Source organism: Electrophorus electricus, chromosome 8 (assembly GCF_013358815.1).
Source record: "Electrophorus electricus isolate fEleEle1 chromosome 8, fEleEle1.pri, whole genome shotgun sequence".
Taxonomy (NCBI): Eukaryota; Metazoa; Chordata; class Actinopteri; order Gymnotiformes; family Gymnotidae; genus Electrophorus; species Electrophorus electricus.
In genome coordinates, this window is record NC_049542.1 from 20221242 (window position 1) to 20240803 (window position 19562).

Here is a 19562-nt window from a genome sequence, read left to right on the forward strand (position 1 = left end):
TTTACAATACATTCACCCACTACTAAACACATATTTTCAGATGGGCTACATAATAAAGATATAACCAAGCTTTTAACAGCATTCAAAATAGATGTGTTTGACTCATACTGAGCTGGACTTTACACAAAAGTTATGAGTAGCAGCTGGTAGAGGTCATCCAGTGAAGCCTTCTGGTAATGACAGGTAATAGAGTACCCAGTTTTTCAAATGATCAGGAAAAAGAGTCAGCAGAGATCCTGCTGACCTCAGACACAGGGAGAGAAACAAAACAGCTGTCAATCTTTTCCCAAGTTCACCTAAGTCTGGGAGGGCAGAGTTAGAGATTTTACATGATGCAAGAACTATACTGAGAGGATAAGGGGCTTCAGTTGACACAGAAAAAAAACTTTATTTCATGGGTAAATGAAAACACACTTGCTCAGTGATATATATTCGTTTGATGCAGCTCCCAGGAAATGTTAAATTTGCAAGTAAAATCTTGTAACAAATGAAGGTGGTTTCACCTAGTTGGTGAAATTAAAATGCAAGAGAAAAGATACTGCAGGACCAATTCTCAGTTGGGCATAACAGCATAGTTGCTGTATACAAGCTGCTGTAAAAATCTGGTGATCCTTGCAAGCTGAAAAAGTAGCTGTCAACATGGAGCTTTATGGCAGCTTCATACTATTGTGATATATATTTCTGTGATGTGCTGGGAGACTTAAGGGATGGATAATAGTTTGCACACTAATGAAACATGTTACCTAAAATTTCTATAGAATCTCTCTCAATAGGTTTTTGGTATGTAAGAAGGTGGAATCTTAAAGGAGGATTTGTGGGCTTTTGTGTACTTAATTAATTAATTAATTTTTTAACATTCTCCCCCTGTGTATGACATTTGTTTAATTTAATGTACCATTTTAACAGGAGTGTTGTGTAATCTCTCTATTCTTCAAGCAGGATCTATGTAGATGACATCTGATTACAACCCTAAACCTAGGCTAAGACCACAAAACATAAAACTGAAGGAATCATTTGACTGTGTGCACAGTCATGGCCAAAAGTTTTGAAACTGACACAAATTTTGGTTTTCACAAAGTTTACTGCCTCAGTTTTTTAGATCCTTTTGTCAGCTGTTTATATATGTAACGTTTCTGCTGGCCTGAGTGCCGATGGGCGTGGACCAGGAAGCACAGACTGCCTCGATGAAGTGACCTATTTATTAATTTATTAACATAAGACACGGTGGCAACAATGGTGACACTCATACATAACATTAATGAAAGACATGACTCTTAACGACATGACTCTTAACGAATCACAGACTAAAATAACACTGAATGATGATCACACACAAGTTTTACATTTAACAGCAGACTAACAATAACTAACAGTACACACACTATCCGAGATTTAAATAGACAAAAAACACAAGACATTAAACCCCAGGGTTTTTTTTTTCACTTTTTAGTGACAAATACATCCAGTTTAAACAAAGACTTAATAGTTACAGTGTTTATCCTCCTTTTTAAGACTTCTGCAATTTGTTACATGCTCATATCTGCCTTCTGCTATTCCTGAACAAGCTCTCATCCAAAGGAGTAGTTTGCTCAAAATCTTGCCTATGAACACTTCCATGAATTTTGGGTCCAAGGCCAGGAAACTCCCTAGATCTCAATCCCATTGAGAACTTCAGTCCTAAAAAGAGGGTGGACAAACAAAAACATGGAAACTGTGATAAACTCCAAGCACTGATCAGGCAAGAATGGATTTCCATCAGTCAAGATTTTGCCCAGAAGCTGATATCCAGCATCCCAAGCAAATTTCAGAAGTCTTTAAAAAAGAAGGGTCAACAGTATTAAGTCTTTGATTAAACTGGATTTGTTTGTCAATAAAACATTTTAAAAAGTATGAAAAAACTGAGACAGTAAACCTTGTGAAAACCAAAATTTGTGTTAGTCTCAAGACTTTTGGCCATGACAGTACAAATGTATATACATTTGTGGTATGTATATACACCTCACTAACCTCACTAAATATATGCAATTAAGGGATGCCACAATTATATATCTAGTTAAATTTCATACTACTAAAACACACGTATGACAACTAATTATTTACTAATATACATTTTCCAATTCTTTTTGGCAGAATATTTTGCCAGATTGGACTGCAAGCATCTGGACAACCATTTTCAGGTCTCTCCGGAGATACACGAATAGGTCCAGATCCAGACTCTGACTGTGCCACTAGGACTTTCATAGAAATTTCCCACAGCCACTCCTGTGTTTTCTTGATGTATTCTTAGTTTTGTTGAAACATAAACCTTCACCCCAGCCTGAGATCTGGAAAGGTTTACATCCAGGATTACTCTACCAAAATATTTAACTGTATGTAGGGATTGAATGAATGAGGCGATGCTAAATGCTCCATTCAAATGGGAATTGTGGCCAAATTCTTCAATTTCTGTTTCAGTAGACCTGATAATCTTGCCTCCCATGTTTAAAAGTTGTTCATGTAAACTACAAGCATATGTGTAGTTTATGATATGATATGAGTGTTGCAGAAGAATAGCTTCTCTCTTGTCACTCTGCCATAAAGGGCTGATTGGTAAAGTGCTACACTGATGGTTGTCCTTCTATAAGGTTGTCCCATATCCACAAAAGAGCTCTGGATCATTCATAGTGACATTTTGTTATTGGTCTGATCAATGCTACACCCAGTTACTTAGTTTGTCTTAGCAGTCAGTTCTAGAAGATGGTTCCAAAAATCTTCTGCTTGAGAATAATTGAGGGTTTCATGGTCTTGGACACTTTCACTGCTGCTGAATTTGACCTTATCTCATTTTTGGATTTCATTCTGACATACACTATCAACTGCGAGACCTTATATAGACAGGTGTGGGCTTTGCCTACTTAAATCCAATTGATTTATTTTGGCACAGGTGGACTGTAGTGAACCTCTAGAAAATTTTCAAAAACTTTTCAAAGAAAAGAATTAGGGTGCACCAGAGCTCAATAGTAAGTTTCACAACAAAGGGTCTGAATGTTATGTAAATGCAATATTTCAGCGTTTTATATTTAATAAATTTACAATTCATCCCAAAATGTTTTTGCTTTGTCATTTGGAGTTTTGTGTATAGTTTGAAGAGAAACGACAACACCACACTGACTCACACATCTGAAGCATTTACCTCCACAATAAAGGGCTTACTGGAATCTGTTTCTGCTGCTGCAGTGCGGGAGCATTGGAGAACATGGCTTTGAGGTCCTCCAATTCTTTCTCTGCTTTGAGACTCCAATTTAGTTGCTTAACTTGCCCACAGAGCAGATCAGTGAGAGGCCTGACCAGGGTGCTAAAGTACTGGATGAATGACCGAAAGAAGTTGGTAAACCCTAGGAACCACTGGAGCTCACATGGCATCTGGGGTCTCAGCTATACTGTCAGTTTCCACCTTGCAAGGTTGCAATTGTACAGAGCCATTCTAAATAATGTACATCAAGAAGCTCACCTCACTAGTATGAAACTCACATGTACAATAGAGCAGGTTGCGCATGAGGGTGTGGAGGACTGTAAATACATCATGCACATGTTGTTCAAGATGAGTAAATCACTTGTCATCAATATAAGTAACAACGGATCTACCCAAAATCACCCTACTTAAGACCTCATTGATGTGTGCCTGGAAGACGGAGGGGGCCGTGGCTAGACCTTAAGGCAGAACTAAATACTCATAGTGTCCAGAGGACATACTAAAGGCCAGCTTCCATTTGTCACCCTCCTTAATCCTGATCAGAATATAGGCACTGCGTTTGTCTAACCTGCTGAAGTACCACATTCCCCTAAGATGCTTAAGGGTGGCCAGAACTAACAGGAGCAGGTACAGGTATTTAACCAGTAACTCACTCAGTCCCCTATAATATACTCATGGCCTCACCCTGCCATTTTTGTTCTTTATGAATAAGATGCTAGTTGAGGTAGGTGAGGTGGAGGGGTGGATGTAACTCTGTGCCAAAGCATCCCTGATGTACTGCTCCATAACCTCCTCCTCCTCCTGGGAGAGTGGATAGAGCTTGTAGCTGAGTGGCTTTGACAGGACTGAATACTCCAGCCAGGTCTCAATACTCTGAAGGGATGGGGAAGTTGTTGGCTTCCAGTCTCTGCTGGAATGTAGACTAGAGAAGCACAGCCTGGTCTGGGATGCATTGTTTGCTACAGGAAGTCACCCAATGTATGATGCTCTTTTTTCCAGGATATATAAGGGTTGAGTGTGCACAACCAGGGTAGACCAGGGAGATGGTGATGGGCTGACAGGGAGATGAAAACAAATAAAAGAAAATGTGCTCAACATGCCCTCCGCCTACTTCAAGATGGACACAAGGCTTGCATTGAACCCTGGCACCAACCAGCTGCATGGATTTTTGGGAGCTGCGTCTGGTCCTGCTGGTGACCCTCTGAGAAGATATCTATGTCTCTCTTGCAGGAAATGGTCGTAAGTGATGGTGAGATGAATCATTAAGGGTCACTGTCTTCTACTTGCAGGCTAGTTCAGCCTGCAGGTCTCTCTACAGAGCTCCAAGGAAGGCGTCCACCAATGCTGGTCTGTTCCAGTGGGTCTCAGCTGCCAGTGTCCAAAACTCCATGGCATAATCTGCTGCTGATCATAGACCCTACCTTAGACACAGAAGAGCCTGGCTGTAGATCCTACCCTGGCATGGATGATGGATCACTGCTATGAGTTCCTTTAAACTGGAGGTATTTGGCCAGCAGTAGAGTTGGGCACTAGCACAGCTCCCCAAGTGCAAGCCTTCTCCGTGAGTTGTGAGATGATGAAAGCTACCTTGGCATGGTCAGGTAAACATGGCTGGTAACTATACTAAAGCTCACACTGCACCATGAATCCTTCACATCTCTCTGCCTCTTCTCCATAAACGTCCGGGGTATGACACCTTACCCATTCCGAAACAGGAGGAACAGTAGGTCCAGCAGCTCTAGCCTCAGAACCCACAGAGAACTCTGCATGCTAGAGTCTTTTTTTCATGATACAATACAAATGAACAAGCTGCAAAGCAGTAGTAAGAAAGCAACGCAGCCATGCAGTGGATAAGGATCCAATGATAGCTCAGTCAGACTAGCAATGTGCAGCGCTGATGTAAGGAACCCATGGACTTATATAGTGAGAGGGAAAAGAAGGAACATGTGTGAAATGATAATATGCTGTGGACTGGGACCAGAGCAGGTGCAATGAGTGTCTATGTGAAAAAGTGGGCATGTTCCTCCTACAAATTGCTTGTCTTTCTCTTAAGGAAAAATTATACTCCAAATTCATCTAATACTGTGCAGACGAGTCTCTCTCTGCTCCACATGTATACAATTAGATTAACATTAGTGCATTGACTTGACCTTCAGGTTGTCCTAAGTGACCTGCTGTCACATTTGAATAAATTTGGAAAAAGGATGCACACAGAAATTGATTGTATTTCTTTATATGTATCAGTACATGGAAAGCATTGTTTACAGTCTAAACAAGGAACCTTTAACAACAAACATCTGCAAATTTAATTTTAATATGATTGCAAGTAGTGCATACCTTGCACCTGTTACATTATTTCAGAATAATACATTCTTACTCTAGTAAGGATTACTGGAGGGTTTCAACAAGATGTTCAACAAGATGTGAACATGAATGTTGTGACATTGATGGCACAGAAGGAGCGACAGGTGAGGTTTCAGGGAAGTAGCTTTTATTGTCCATGACAACAAGAAGTGCAAAATAAAGGAAAAGTAAATATATGAAGAAGTCAGCATTCCAGTGGTGCTCGGTAATTGCTCTGAAGTCTGATAGTGTGCAGCACTGACTTCAGGTACCTGTGGGCTTAAATAAAAGGGGAAAATAAGGAACAGGTGTGTTCGGTTAATAATCGGGTGATTGTGAGAGGAGCAGGTGTGTAGTGCAGTCCTGAGCAGGAGTGAGTATGTCCCTCCTGCTGGACGACCGGCCTACTGTGACAAATGTAAAGATTTGTGGTAAATTATATAAGTGTTATGAACAGAAGTGTTTGTTTTTTTAGTATTGTGTAAATAAATAAATAAATAAAATAAACAAATAACTGATTACTAGTGTGTGACAGTTATGAAATAGTATGTATGTGAAGACTGGTTTCAACTGAACTATGCACTGAACTTTTTTTTCTTGTGTGTTCAAAGTATGTGAAGTTCAGATTTGTGCAGTTTTGGTGAAAACAGTCTGTTTAAAGACAAGTCTCTAAAATTTACAAACTCATACCTCGCATCTAAGGTGAAATGCTGCTGGCTTTCTGAGATTATGGCGATATAAAAAGCTAAGTACTATACTGTGCTGCTCTAATGATATGCCATTACTATAAGAATAGCTTCCCTTGCAACTGTTACATTAAATCAGATTGAGTCATACCAACCAGACTTGCTGGAGGGCTTCAACAAGACATTGTAAACATGTAGATGCAGTTTGATGGTGACTGATCTAAGCCTTTTTTTTTTTTTTTGGTGTGATGAAAATAAAAATGATTAATATCCCTCTCCCTAACTACATGTACAATTAAGAGTTTTGTGTCATGACACAATTTTTGTTCTTTTGTTATTAGGTATATTACATATATTTTCATTCTTTCAATCTAAATAACTATTGTAGAATCCCCCAGAAGCTGCTTCTCAACAAAATTTGGTAAACAATCTGATGACACCAAGTATTTTTTTTTTTTAAACTTGTGAGGTTAAGAAAACCATTTCAAGACTTGTCTGTTTCACAGAACCACATTTTTCTGTTGTTGTTGCCAAGATGATCTACACACATGAAATAGAAATATAATAAGACAGACCAGTTTTAGTGTTTGAAAATATAAGTAGTGGTCTATTAAAAACCCTAGAACTAGTTCACACAAAAATATTTGCAATTTTGCGCAATATGCAAATTATCTCAAAAACTAAGTAAACAGAGCTCAATAGTTCTTGAAGTGTTTAGTAGAGTGGAAGATTAGTAATCACTGAAAACATTTTTTTTTGGCTGTATGACATACGGTGTTATGTGTTATGGACTGGAGCATGTTTGGATGTGCTATAATGATTCCTTCAAGCCTTTTGGGTTTAAATCACTTGGCACTTTAGCTTGCAGTAGTGTGGACCAACTGACCAAGTTTCATTTCTCTAGAACTTATGGGTAGTTTTGCACAGGTAGTTTTTGGGGAGAATCAGAAGAAGAAAATCCATAACATTATTTAGATTTGGCATATACTCTTATCAAAAATGACTTAAATTTGCAGTGAAAATGCCAAATAGACTGAGAACCACTTCCTTAGTTTGAGTGACTCTGCAGAGTATAATATGTTTAAACAAACAAAAAACTAAGAATAACTAAGTAAAGTGTGACTTACCCTTGGCCCCTGTGCAGAGCATAGATTTTGCATGTGCAAGTTTTAAATGATGATAAATTAACAAATTTTGGAGGGGCTGTTGATATTTTCTTGTTACTTAATTGCTTTTTTTGGGTCTCGTCCATTTGACATTGGACTGAGTGCAAAATGGCGTGTTACCTGAATTGAGTATGACACCTCTGGGGGGGATTCAAGGAAGTGCGTTTAACAAATCTTAAACCTAAAGAGACATTTGATAGTTTAACTATAGGTTGTGTTGCAATATGTTTTAATCAGTGATTAATCCTTAATGATTTCCAATCTTTCAAAATCACCACTTCTCTTGAAAGTTTTTGGAATTTCTTTCCCCAACTGTCACTACAATTGTGCATCAGTGGTATTTTTGAAACATTCCAGTCTGATTTTAAGACTGTTAACACAGAGTTTGTGTCTTATGTCAGAAATACTTTTGATTCAAGAAACTGCCATTGTAATGCTATTAGGACTCAGTGGAGCATTTTACACTATTGAACAGAGGCACTTGGGAGAAAGACATAGGAAATTCTAAAGACTGATATTAGGATCTTTTTTCATTAGGGCCCAAAATCTCTGCCCCATGAATGAAGTAGTTTTGACTCAGACCTAAGATTTGTTCTACAAATCAACTCAGTTGTTAAGTTGTTATGATCAGTTTTCATGAACTTAGAAAAATAGTTCAGTTCAAACAGTTGATCACTTTCCAGGCCCTGGAACAAGTCACTCATGCTATTATAAAATTTTGGTTAGATGACTGTAATACCTTGTAAATTGATCTAAACAACCAAACACAGCCTCAATTAGAAGTGGTAAAAAGTACAGCAGCTGATCTACTCACTGGCCGGAGAAAAAGGGACCATATCACCCTTATTTTAATAGCACTTATCTGACTTTCTGTCTATTACATGGTGCAGTTTAAAGTTTTTTTTAAGCCATGTTTTCATAACTTGGGATTGCTATATCTATTATCATTGCTGCTTTTTGTATTTTATCTACTATCACAACATTTCACTATTGTTTATCTGTATGGATTTGGAGGTCCCACAGGATTTTACCTTGTTCTCCATCACTCTATGTGGCTCCTCCCATCTGAACTTTAGGGGTGTCCAGATCAAATATATTCCAGTATATAATCCCTGCCTATTGGTTGTGTCTGTCTCTTTATGTATGCCTTCCTTGCCAGCATCCTGGGTGGTCTTTGCACTGGGCAAAGGTAGACAGTCAGCTAGGGTCCCCAGGAGCCAAAATCCCCAAGGAACAAATACAAATATGATTTATGTTTTGATGTTAATAAATTATGAGTACATAAAAAGCTTATCTGCTACAGTCGCAATTGAATTGATGTACCAAAAGTCATGGGACATGATCTAATAATGTGTAGCACCCCCTCTGGCCTGGTGAAGTGCAATGATTCCACAAGTTTGTAGAAGATGTCTGGAGAGATGTTGAGCCATGCCGGTTGGATAGTCACCCTATCTACCACATCCCATAAATCCTTGATTCAGCCACACCATTCTTTGAAACTCTCCAAAATGCTCCTCAAACCAATTTTGGATAAATTGGGCCTGATGTCACTATGCATTATCCTTCTGGAATATCATTGTGGGGTTACATGAAGTCCATAAACAGCTATAAATGCTCAGCATGCAGTGAAACATAGCGAGCACTGGTAAATAATGTGTTTAAGTGGACCAGTGGACCCAACCCATGAGAACATATTGCACATCACTATGAAACCACCACCGACCTGCACAGTGCTTTGTTAACAACTGTGTTCTACTTCAGGGTCCAGTTAGCAACATCTAACGGTGTCTGGTCTCACGGTGTTAACAGAGGAATTTTGGAGGGTATTCTACTTCCATATCCAATGTAAGATAAAGAACGCTGCACCGACCTGTGGAATGTGCATGTGAAGCCTCCTGCACTGATTGTGAATATTATTTCTGCCAGACATGCTTATCTGTTTACACTGAAAATTCTAGCCAGATGCCATTGATCATTAAGCACCTGTGGGTGGCCATTGCCTGTCCACTGTGGGTGGTAATGTCTTCTATGATGTATTCCCAGTACACACATAACACTGTGGATCAAAGAATGTTAAATGCCTGCACAACTTTGGAAATAGAATATCCCATCTATCTGGTACACACTGTCATGTCTCATTCAAACTCCAATAATTCAGATTGTTTTGCCATGAGCATGCTGGCCAGTGTTCAACCTCATGCACAAGATATGACCTCAAAACGTATACAGCTATGGGCATTCCCAAGCCATTCCTTAAACTAACACCACTTCATAATCAATTTACATACTGCTGCATACAATTTACTGATTCTTGACACATTAGTGTATATTTATCAGTATGCCACTCGTGAATTGAGACTGGTGCTACAGTTTGGATAGGATGTGCTTCAAAGTGATTTTCTGAGTGTTGAGAGAAAGAGAAAGAGAACGAGAGAGAGAGAGAGAGAGAGAGAGAGAGAGAGAGAATAAACAAAGAAAATCTGAAAATATTTTTCATTCAGAAAAAAATGCTGCCACACAGACTCTGCAAACAACACTTAATGCTAGTGCTAATGTTCATATAGATTATTGATGGCTGCTCTGACTTTTAGTGAGTTATATCTATCAGCTCTGCTCACCAACAGGAGCACTATTTCTGTTTCCAAATAGCTTTTAATTTACTTGTAGTGAGATGTTTTCCTACTTGCCAGTATATATTTTTGTCACAACGAATCCAAATGTAAGCATTAAAGAAACATTTAAGTATTAATTACAAGATTTTAATCTGAATCAAATTTAATCAGATTAAGTCAAATATGGAAATGAAGTTTCTGATGATGATCTGGCTGCACTACAAGCAAAGGAGTTACAGGACCTATTTCACTTATATTTAAAAAAAAAAATTGCTAACATCTAAGGTGCATTTTGGAGTTCTTGCCTTACTTTTGGTTTCTGTTTTACATCTGTGAGTGCATCGGCTCTTTTTCTGCCCCATTTGGTTCAGTCGTTGTGTGATGGTATCTTCTCTTTTGTCTACTTTGTTGTAGCTTGTGTCCTGACATAATTATGTTGTTGCTCGTACAAAGAAAGACTGCATCAGACATGGAACCTACAAGTCCTGTGTCTGTTTCTGATGCTGCACTTATGGTCCTTTAAAGGAGCTGGAGGTTGAGTTGCAACGACCACATGTACAGGCTCTGGAAGTACAATCTGAGATGGCAGTGACGTTGTGACTTGTTAGAACTGGAAGCAAGGATGATGTGAAAAGGCAAATCAGATTGGTCCCCCAGTTTTGAGAATCTATAGTAGATTGGTATGTCAAGGCTGTAGAGCCCATTGCAACCTCATTGCACTGGTTAAATATGGTCTAGCCCCTTTTGCTCCATAATCCAAGAGTTCAAAAGATACAGTGTTACATGGTTAATAGTTAGGGTTGGAGGTAGCCTATATAGTTATTATTTTAGAGCATACATTAAATCAGTCAGTCAAATGTTTGTGGAGTTTGCCCAAGTGAAGATTTACCACTGAAATTCAAAAGAACAGTAATAAGGTTATTATTAAGATGATGCTGAAATACAGCTGCATTCAGTAATAAGAAACAATGCATACGAACTATAAGTGTAAATTTCGAGTGAGTGTGTGAGGTAGTCATACTAAGCAGAAAGAAAGTTTTTTGTTTTATATATATATATATATATATATATATATATATATATATATATATATATATATATATACATACACATACAAAATAAAGCATATATATCTCACCCAAAACAATTCCCCCAATCAATTAAACTACATGTGGTTTTTAATAAGAAAATATTGGATTGGTATTGATAACAGTTGCCATTCAAGATATCAGATCAGTACCAGAAAAACTGGTATTGTGGCATCTCTAATCACAATACTTTAAAAAGTAAATGTGATAATAAAATTTAAGTATCTACTTCTATCTGAGATGTCTTTTGGTTTCCATCTTGTGTTTCCCGGGGGTGAGGGGGGCTTATGACTTGCATTTTGTATCCTAGAGTCACAATAATGACTACTGCAGCAACATATACAGCAACACATTACTGGTTTTGGTTATACTGGCAGTTGGAAATATGATTATTGCTGCATTCATATATAAGCTTATAGTTTGTCACAGAATTGAAGGTGCCCACACTGGTGGCTGTTTGCAGTTAGCATAGTCATGATCACCTTCCATATGTACACAGAAGCACCACACGATGTGTCCACTATACACTTTGGTATTCTTGGATTTTTTTTTCAAATTCTGACCTTTTGGCCACAGGGGCAATAGCATCAGTAGCAGTAGGTGTATTTAGGCAGTGGCATCCTTTAATTCATACATTTCCAGTTGTGATAGGAGGCATTGTTTGACAGTATTTGAGTGCTGGGAAACTAGTTGCTTGTCTGTTAGTGTGGATGAAGGCCTTATCCTCATCTATAGTTCCCCTCTGGCATTTCATGTAGTCTCTTTCTTTGGGCTTACTGTTGTAGTAGTATCAGCTTCATGTTATCTGACCTAATCCATAGCACTGTTACGTAGTCCTGGTTCATCAACATTTTACACATACCTTGTTAATCTGAGTAATGTCCAAGCCATCAAGACTGTCATTGTTTGTGCTCTCATGTTTCAGAGATGTTCTTGGTAGTCTTGCCATAGGACACTTATTGGGGTTAATAGTGATTTTTTTCAGTCCTCTGAAATCACAAGCATGTAGTTGTATAATAAGTTCGGTCCAATAAGATGTATTTGAGTGTAATTTGTAACTTTGGCAAGAAAGACTGAATTGTTGTTAAGTAAACATCTGCGAAGCTGTGGATATAACAATTATCTTGATAAATCCATACATCCTCAGTAGTTAACAGATCCAGATATTCAGAAGGCATTGTCTGCTCAAAAATATTGGACTGTTCAAGTCTATTAGCCATATTGTGACAGCTTCTATGTAACATCTCAATCAGCTAACTTAATTGTAATTGGACCAATCCCATCTTAAACCTGTATGTCTCTGAGTGCTCTATCATTCAGTCCTTGGCCTTTAATTGTACTGATTATCTTGTCAATCACACTATGCCTTGTGGAAAAGAAAGAAGTAACCATGAATAAAACCCTCGCCACAGACTTCCAGGAAACAATAACAGTTTATATCATCAGTTTATATAATATACAAATTAACTCTATTTTCTGTGTATCATAAGATTTATGAGCAATTGATCAAAATAAATTAATACATTTAAACGGTTGTGAGTTTACATGAGTACTGTCAACATAGTAAAGTAATAGTAATGGTAAAGAGCATGGAACATTAGGAACTTTATTAGTTATACCTACTTATAGCTCCATGTAATGGCATCATACAATTTATAGTCAGTTGTACCATTTCTGGTGCTACTTTAGTAGAAGTTATTTGACTGATGGGAACTTAAGTGTATACAGCCTTTCTACTAATGAGGGCAACATTATAGCTTGCAGGTGAATAGCTCTTATTTCAGGACCTGCCAGCTGCATACATTTCTGTTTGATATACCACTGAATAATCTTATCCTTATAACAGTTCAGGATGATTTAGGAGTGAATTTTGGAGAGCATATTTACTCACTGCAGATAACATTCCCTTGGATCAGCATGCTTTAAATTTACAAATACTATTTGAGTTTATTTATTTGGAACTCCTTCAGCTGTATCCTAGCACCCTACCAATCTTTTTGTAGTTCAGAGATTATTAATAATTGGAAAATTGGTAGAACTCAGTAACAACTAACAAAACTTGTTTACCAGATGCTTTAATAAGCCCAGAGAAAGGCTTTTATCTTTAATCTTTTTATGACTATTCAGCCACCGTACAGCTCCCAGTCTAGAGTGGTGTGGCTTGAACCAGCAACCTTCCAATTACAAGTCATGTACCTTAACCATTAAGATACCACTGCCCTAAACAGGACACAGTTATAAGGATTAGAGCTTGCCATCACTATTGAGTGTGCTAAAGTATGTTGATGATGATACTACCCTTCTCCGAGGCCCTAAACTAAACTAGATTTAAAAAAAAAAAATTATTCATCCTTTACCAGAGTAATTTACCATACACGCATTCCTTAATTACCCTTACAACTATCTTCCATTAATAATATTTTTACCTGGAGTATGTTGTTGGGTGTCTTTTTTTAAAATTCTCCTTGTGAATAAAAATAACTTATATAAGGAAAAATGTATATTTTCATATAAGATTTTCAAAATACCAGTTCTCTTGAGGGTGTCTCCTGGCACTAATGTTCCCTGGAACATCACTGTGACTTTGAGCCCAAGGATGGTTCAGTGTCTGTTGGTTTAATTCTGTAACGGAAGACCCTAACTCCTCAAAATAGAAGCACAGACAGAATGCTGGCCATTAGCACGGCATTGCTCTCAGGGCTGGTGGATCCTACCCCGGTCCTCGTGGGGGATGCAGTAGAGATAATGGAGGTGTCTGAGGTCAAGCTGCCCATGGCACTCTGGCCAAGCAGGGGAGACACACTCCAGAGCAATGTGTCGGCTTTTCATTGTACCACTCATTAGCCATTGTTCACGATTTCTCATCTCACCCTTACAAACTTCCATCATCATCCTGGCATGAAGCTGACCTGCACCGATGTCAGTGGAAAAAAACAGATGACTCACTGAGTCACTTCAGAACAATAGTTTGAGGTGACCAAAAGCTCAGAAAAAAGAAGGTATATATAAAATTCCACCTACCAAGACACCCTGATCAGCCATTTTCCAAAAGTAAAATGATAATCTTTTCTACTCATTTGCAATTAAGCTATTTTGGACATTTGAAACAGACTCCTTGATAACATGCTAAAATCACAAGATATTTACAAAATTAAAGCTGCACATAGACATACCCAGACATAGACATAACCAACCGTTTGTGAAAGTGATTGTCCATGGGATGTATATTACAGGATGAAACTTTAGAACAAAACACTAGTATTCAGGCCATCTAGACATGTGTGAAACACACTTTAAAAATACTAGCTGACACCTTTTTCAAATTTCAGATAAAAGAACACTAAAAGAATGACAACTATATAATTATTGAAATGCCACCCAATTCTCTTGGAGAAAAGCCTTCATCTCCTTTTTCTGTTTTCTATTGAAAGTGCTGAGAATACCTGGGATTCTCCAAGATATAATCAAGTTATATGTTCTGTGTATGTACCACATGAGGGGGAACAAAGTTCTAGCTGTCTACATGTCTGTGGCATGGCAAGGCTGTGAAATGGGGTACGTCTTACCCTGGCATATTTGGAACCATAAATGTCAAAACAGAAACAACTTTTTGATTGTAGATTTTAGAATTCCACACTTTACATACATAGCTTTTTCATTATACTTGATTCAAACAGGTGTCATTTCAATTCATTCACATTCAGATTATTCAGATCAATTTACAAATTCATAAACAAGTTAGAAGTGCAATAAATTATAAGAACACCCAACAATTATAATTTTATTTTTTATTCAAAAAACTTCAAAATAGGTTTCAAGTTCAAGAAAGTAGAATAAGCTTAAACACAATGCAAAGCATCATATACAGACGGATAAAATACATTTTATATACTGCAGACAAGCCATTTGGGGTATTACATATGTACAGTATGTAAACATCTATGTACAACATTTTCTTTTACATTAAAAAAAAAGCTTTGCTTCTGTTTTCTCTTTGTATATATATAGATATTTTAATATTTCGCACTAGCATTTGTACTACAATAATGAAAAAAAAAACATTTACAGATCTGTCAATCCATTTTCTTTTTTTTTTTATATTACAAATGTATTTCCATAAAAATATATCTCTGTACAAAAGGTTTTTCATTTATTTGTTCTCCTATCTCCTTGTGAAATTCACACCAGGCTAGTCCACTCAGGTACACTCATTTTTACACTTGCTTTTCAATAGATCCCTTTTGGTCAAAGAGCAAATAACCGCAGTCTGACTGTTTTTCATGAGACTTTGTCTAGGCCAAGCAGTCCCCTAAGTCACTCAAGGCCGGGCACTTCTCTCTTGCTGAGTGGAGAGGAATGCATTGTTTGGGTTTCAAAATGAGAAGTTAAAACAAGTGGACAGCAGGATCTTGAAAGGTGCATTCTAAAGTGTTTCAACATATATCTCAATTATTTAGTCTAATTACTTCTTTTATCTATGGAAGAATACATACTCTGGTGATAAAAACTCCATCAATATATGTTATTGTATCATTCAAAATATATTGAAAAATATGGATAATTATATTTTCTCTGGGGATATTTTAAGATTTAATGAAAGTAATAATCTGATTAATTTTCTTTTATGAGCCTATGAACTGGTCATCATTTATTAGTTACAGTGGGGAATATGAATGTAAAGGTATTTAGCTACAGTGCAGGAATTTCAAAACAAACACAAACCTGAGATACATTCAGTGTAGTATGGATAATTCCACTTTGAATGCTACTTATTGAGTATGATTAAAATTACACCTGGGGCTGAAATGAAATCATGAAAGGGCAAACAAATAAATCTTATGTCCTTTACCATAATGCAAAAGACATAGAAGTATCTCACCAACAGAAAGCAGCTTGAAAACTAGAATCAGTGAGGTTTTCACTCTGGCGTGGGGATCATGGAAGATAAGCAGTCCCCTCACAGTTCACCAGGACAGACAAATAAACCTGGCTCAAGGTGATAAAGAAAAGCCCAATGAGTGTGCTTTCACAGGTGATGAGAAATATGTGGGGTCGCTGGCATGTCACCGACACCAGAACCTGCTCATCCATCTGCTCTGTCTCTTGCAGAGTGAGAAACTGAAGTGACATCATGGATGATTGATAAGGGAAGGTGCTTGTTGAAATGGAACAATGTTACTTCCAAATGGCTTTCAAATGGCAAAACTGATTTTTTTTTTAAATTGTTAAATGTATTTAATAGGTCAAAACAATACAATACAGGGAGGACACATCTGTTATCAGTGCCTGTTACTAACACAGGGAAAGAGACTCATGATTAGCAAAACCATACATGAGAGCCAAAGGAGTAAAGCAGATGTTTATTTTGGGTAAAATTCTAATGAGCAATTGGATCGCTGCAAATGGGTTTAAAGGTTTTCTCAATGCTAAGCACTGTTTGCTCTCTTATTCTCTATGTGTTTTTTTTTCTCTTGGGTTGCATTAGATGATGAACTCTGAGCCTAACGCAGCAGAAAGAAAACCAGTAACTTTGCATTCTCCTCTGGCAGTTGTTTTCTCTCTCTCTCTCTCTCTCTCTCTCTCTCTCTCTCTCTCTCTCTCTCTCTCTCTCTCTCTCCTCCCCCCCCTTCCCTCCCTCCCTCCCTCCCTCACCTGGAACTGGAGAAAGACAGAGCCCTCAGTAAAGCCAGATGTTAGGGAGAGGCACCAAGATGCTTAGGTATGAATAGACGAGCAAGTAGTCCAGAAACACCACAGGTTTTATAAATTTTCTAAGATTCTTAGTCTACCAAGTATAAAATGTGAGATAAAAAGGGGGAGAAGGGATTTTGCTGCCCCCTTGTTTAAAATCCATGCCTTTCTTCCTAGGGTTTGCTTAAGAAATTATATGCTAAGTGTTATCATAGTATGTCAACACTAAAACAGTAAATCAGGTCATACACTGTTCATCATCTTTGCTTTGCAAAATAGCCACTGAATGTATATCAGGGAAAATCTGCATTTTACCATTAGAAACAGGCTTAGAGGATACACAGTTCAAATGACATGTGAACGGAGATGTCATTCAACTTGATAAAGCAATTTGAAAAGAAGAAAAAAAATCAGGTGAATGGCAACAGGTTTAAGACAATGTTCCTGCCAATCACTTTGTCTGTGAAATCACAAGGGAAATACAATCTTTGCTTTTTCCATTAACTCACAATTGAAACAAACACTGGGCAATATTATATTCAGCTGAGATAAGCTTCAGATTTAAAAAGTAAAATAATTGTAAAAGCAATTACCAAAAGAGAAGTGAAACAGACTGAAGAACAATTCAGACACTTCTTTCAGAAGCAGTTTTCTATGTCAGCAATTTTAAAAGCTCATTGGAAATGCACGCCAGTGATAGTAGGCACTACAAAATTAAAGGCTTTGAAGGCTGTACAAAGCCAAAATCAGGCAAATACATGTAAAAGAAGCAAACGCCATATCAGTATGCTAAACAACTGTACCATTATAAATGAATTTATGAAGCTTCAGCCTGACATTGTAGTCATCAGCTCTAGGCAGATATTTATAAAGGTGTCTGTGGGACATGAGTGATGAAGACAGACTGAAAGTATGATAATAATCTGCTGCATAGAGCAGTTCCCTAACATTCACCAATCCATCTAACTGAGAAGACATCATTTTTAGTTGGACACAGATCTTTGCAAGCCCATCGTAGCTCCATTGCCCATGTTCTCTGATTTGCCGAAATGTTTCGGCTTGGACTATTCCTAAAGGCTCCTTTCCTGTACAATCCATTAAAGTGTTTTGTTGTTGTCCTTGTTTTGTTTGTTTCCGTGTGTTGAGGAAAGTCAGCTTTGAAGAAAGAAGTCAACAACCATTTCAAAAAGAAAGCAAAGGGACTGAGAAAACAGACCTCAGCAGCCCTCCAAAGAATTCACAACTGCCAAAAAGCCAAGAAGTAGTGTTTCTGCATGCTGCCTGGAGGCCACAGGACCCAAAGCCCTCCTTTACTGTTTACTTCAGGTTGTTTAAATAGCAGTGAATGGAGCTCAGGACATTCACTGCAGAGTAATGAGAACTGGCAGGGGGGACAATGGCACACAGATGGCCCACATAATAGACGCAGGTGTCGTCTAGGCCCTGAATGTGCATCACTTTTCCTCCTGTAAATGCTGAACCCCCCCCCCCAAGAAACAAACAAACAAACAAACAAACAAACAAACAAATCATAGTACAATGAAGATAATTTGCCGCAAGTTCTGCCCCACCTTTCACCATTTCCATTTTATTTCTCACAGAGCAGTGCTAATGATGGAATTCTTGTCTTCTAATAAGCCTCAAAATCTCATTCAACTCCAAATCAGCCTCTGTGGCTTTAAGTAAAAATTTCAGAGGAATCGATCGTGAAAGTGTCACTGAACACCAGTACCATGAACATATTTTGCTGTTATCTGTGATCTTGCAGTGCAGGTGTGAAGAAAATAAAAGCAAAAACGCACCCTCCATGGAGAAAATGTAGAAAAGTAAGACAAAGCTCCGACTGTCCAGGGTGTTGTTCTCACTGGTTTTGCTCAGACCATGACTGTCCACAAATCCCTTTTCACATAGAGGAAAAAGCATATGGCCCAAGTAGTATCTTGCTACTTAAAACCCAGTGTGAAAATAAGCCACTCCTTGTCTCTCGCTCTTTTTTTTGGCAAGCAACAGAGTCGAGTGTCACACTCCTCCCTTCTGTCATGCCAAGTTCCACAAGAAGCTCACCCTGGGAATAAAACAAAAAACTCACCAAAAAACAGTAGATGCATGTAAGAACAGGTAGAGTTTCAGATAACAGACACTGCTGTGGACATCTCCAAGAAGCGCTTATGTTTTCCTGTTCCAGTGTTGTTGTGTTGTTGTTTACTGCCTCATCACCAGGGAGTGATCGCTTCTTGCTATAATTAGACTCTTTTTAAAAATGAAGCTAAATTCTATTCATCCCTTTTAGCCCAGGCACACAGCCTGGACTTGCCTGGTGGGGTGGGGTGGGGTGAGATGGGGGCTCCTTTCGTGCGGGCAGGGGGGGTTAACAGGGCCTCGGCCTGTGAAGTCAGGGATGAAAGTGGAAAGGTTTGGTGGAGGAGGGTTGTTAGGATGAAGGGAAGAAAGAGAAACAAGACAAAGAAACAGAAGATGAAGAAACAGCAGAATAAGAATCAGAAGTAGTACCTGTTATTTCAAGTAATGTTATGAGCATTGGTGAGATTTGAGATTTTTTTGATTATAGATTTTTTTGATTATAGACAATATTCCACTAGATGACTGTAGTTGTGCAAAACGCAAGAATCCAATTATGAAGAACCTTGTACATGTTTACAGTTAGCATCATGGATTTGGTTTATTTATGGACCTCTATGCAGTAAAGGTAAAGTTTAAAATAATTTTTGATTCTCTTTATTCCC

At 38.0% G+C, this 19562-nt stretch overlaps 1 protein-coding gene across 1 annotated transcript in view; it reads right to left on the reverse strand.

Moving 5' to 3' along the window:
• Positions 1–16784: 16784 nt before the first annotated feature.
• The window catches only part of csmd2 (CUB and Sushi multiple domains 2), a 192593-nt gene continuing 189815 nt past the window's right edge, over positions 16785–19562 (reverse strand). Inside the window, 1 exon segment of the mRNA XM_035529205.1 lies at positions 16785–19202. The gene's annotated coding sequence lies outside the window, so the exon portion shown is untranslated.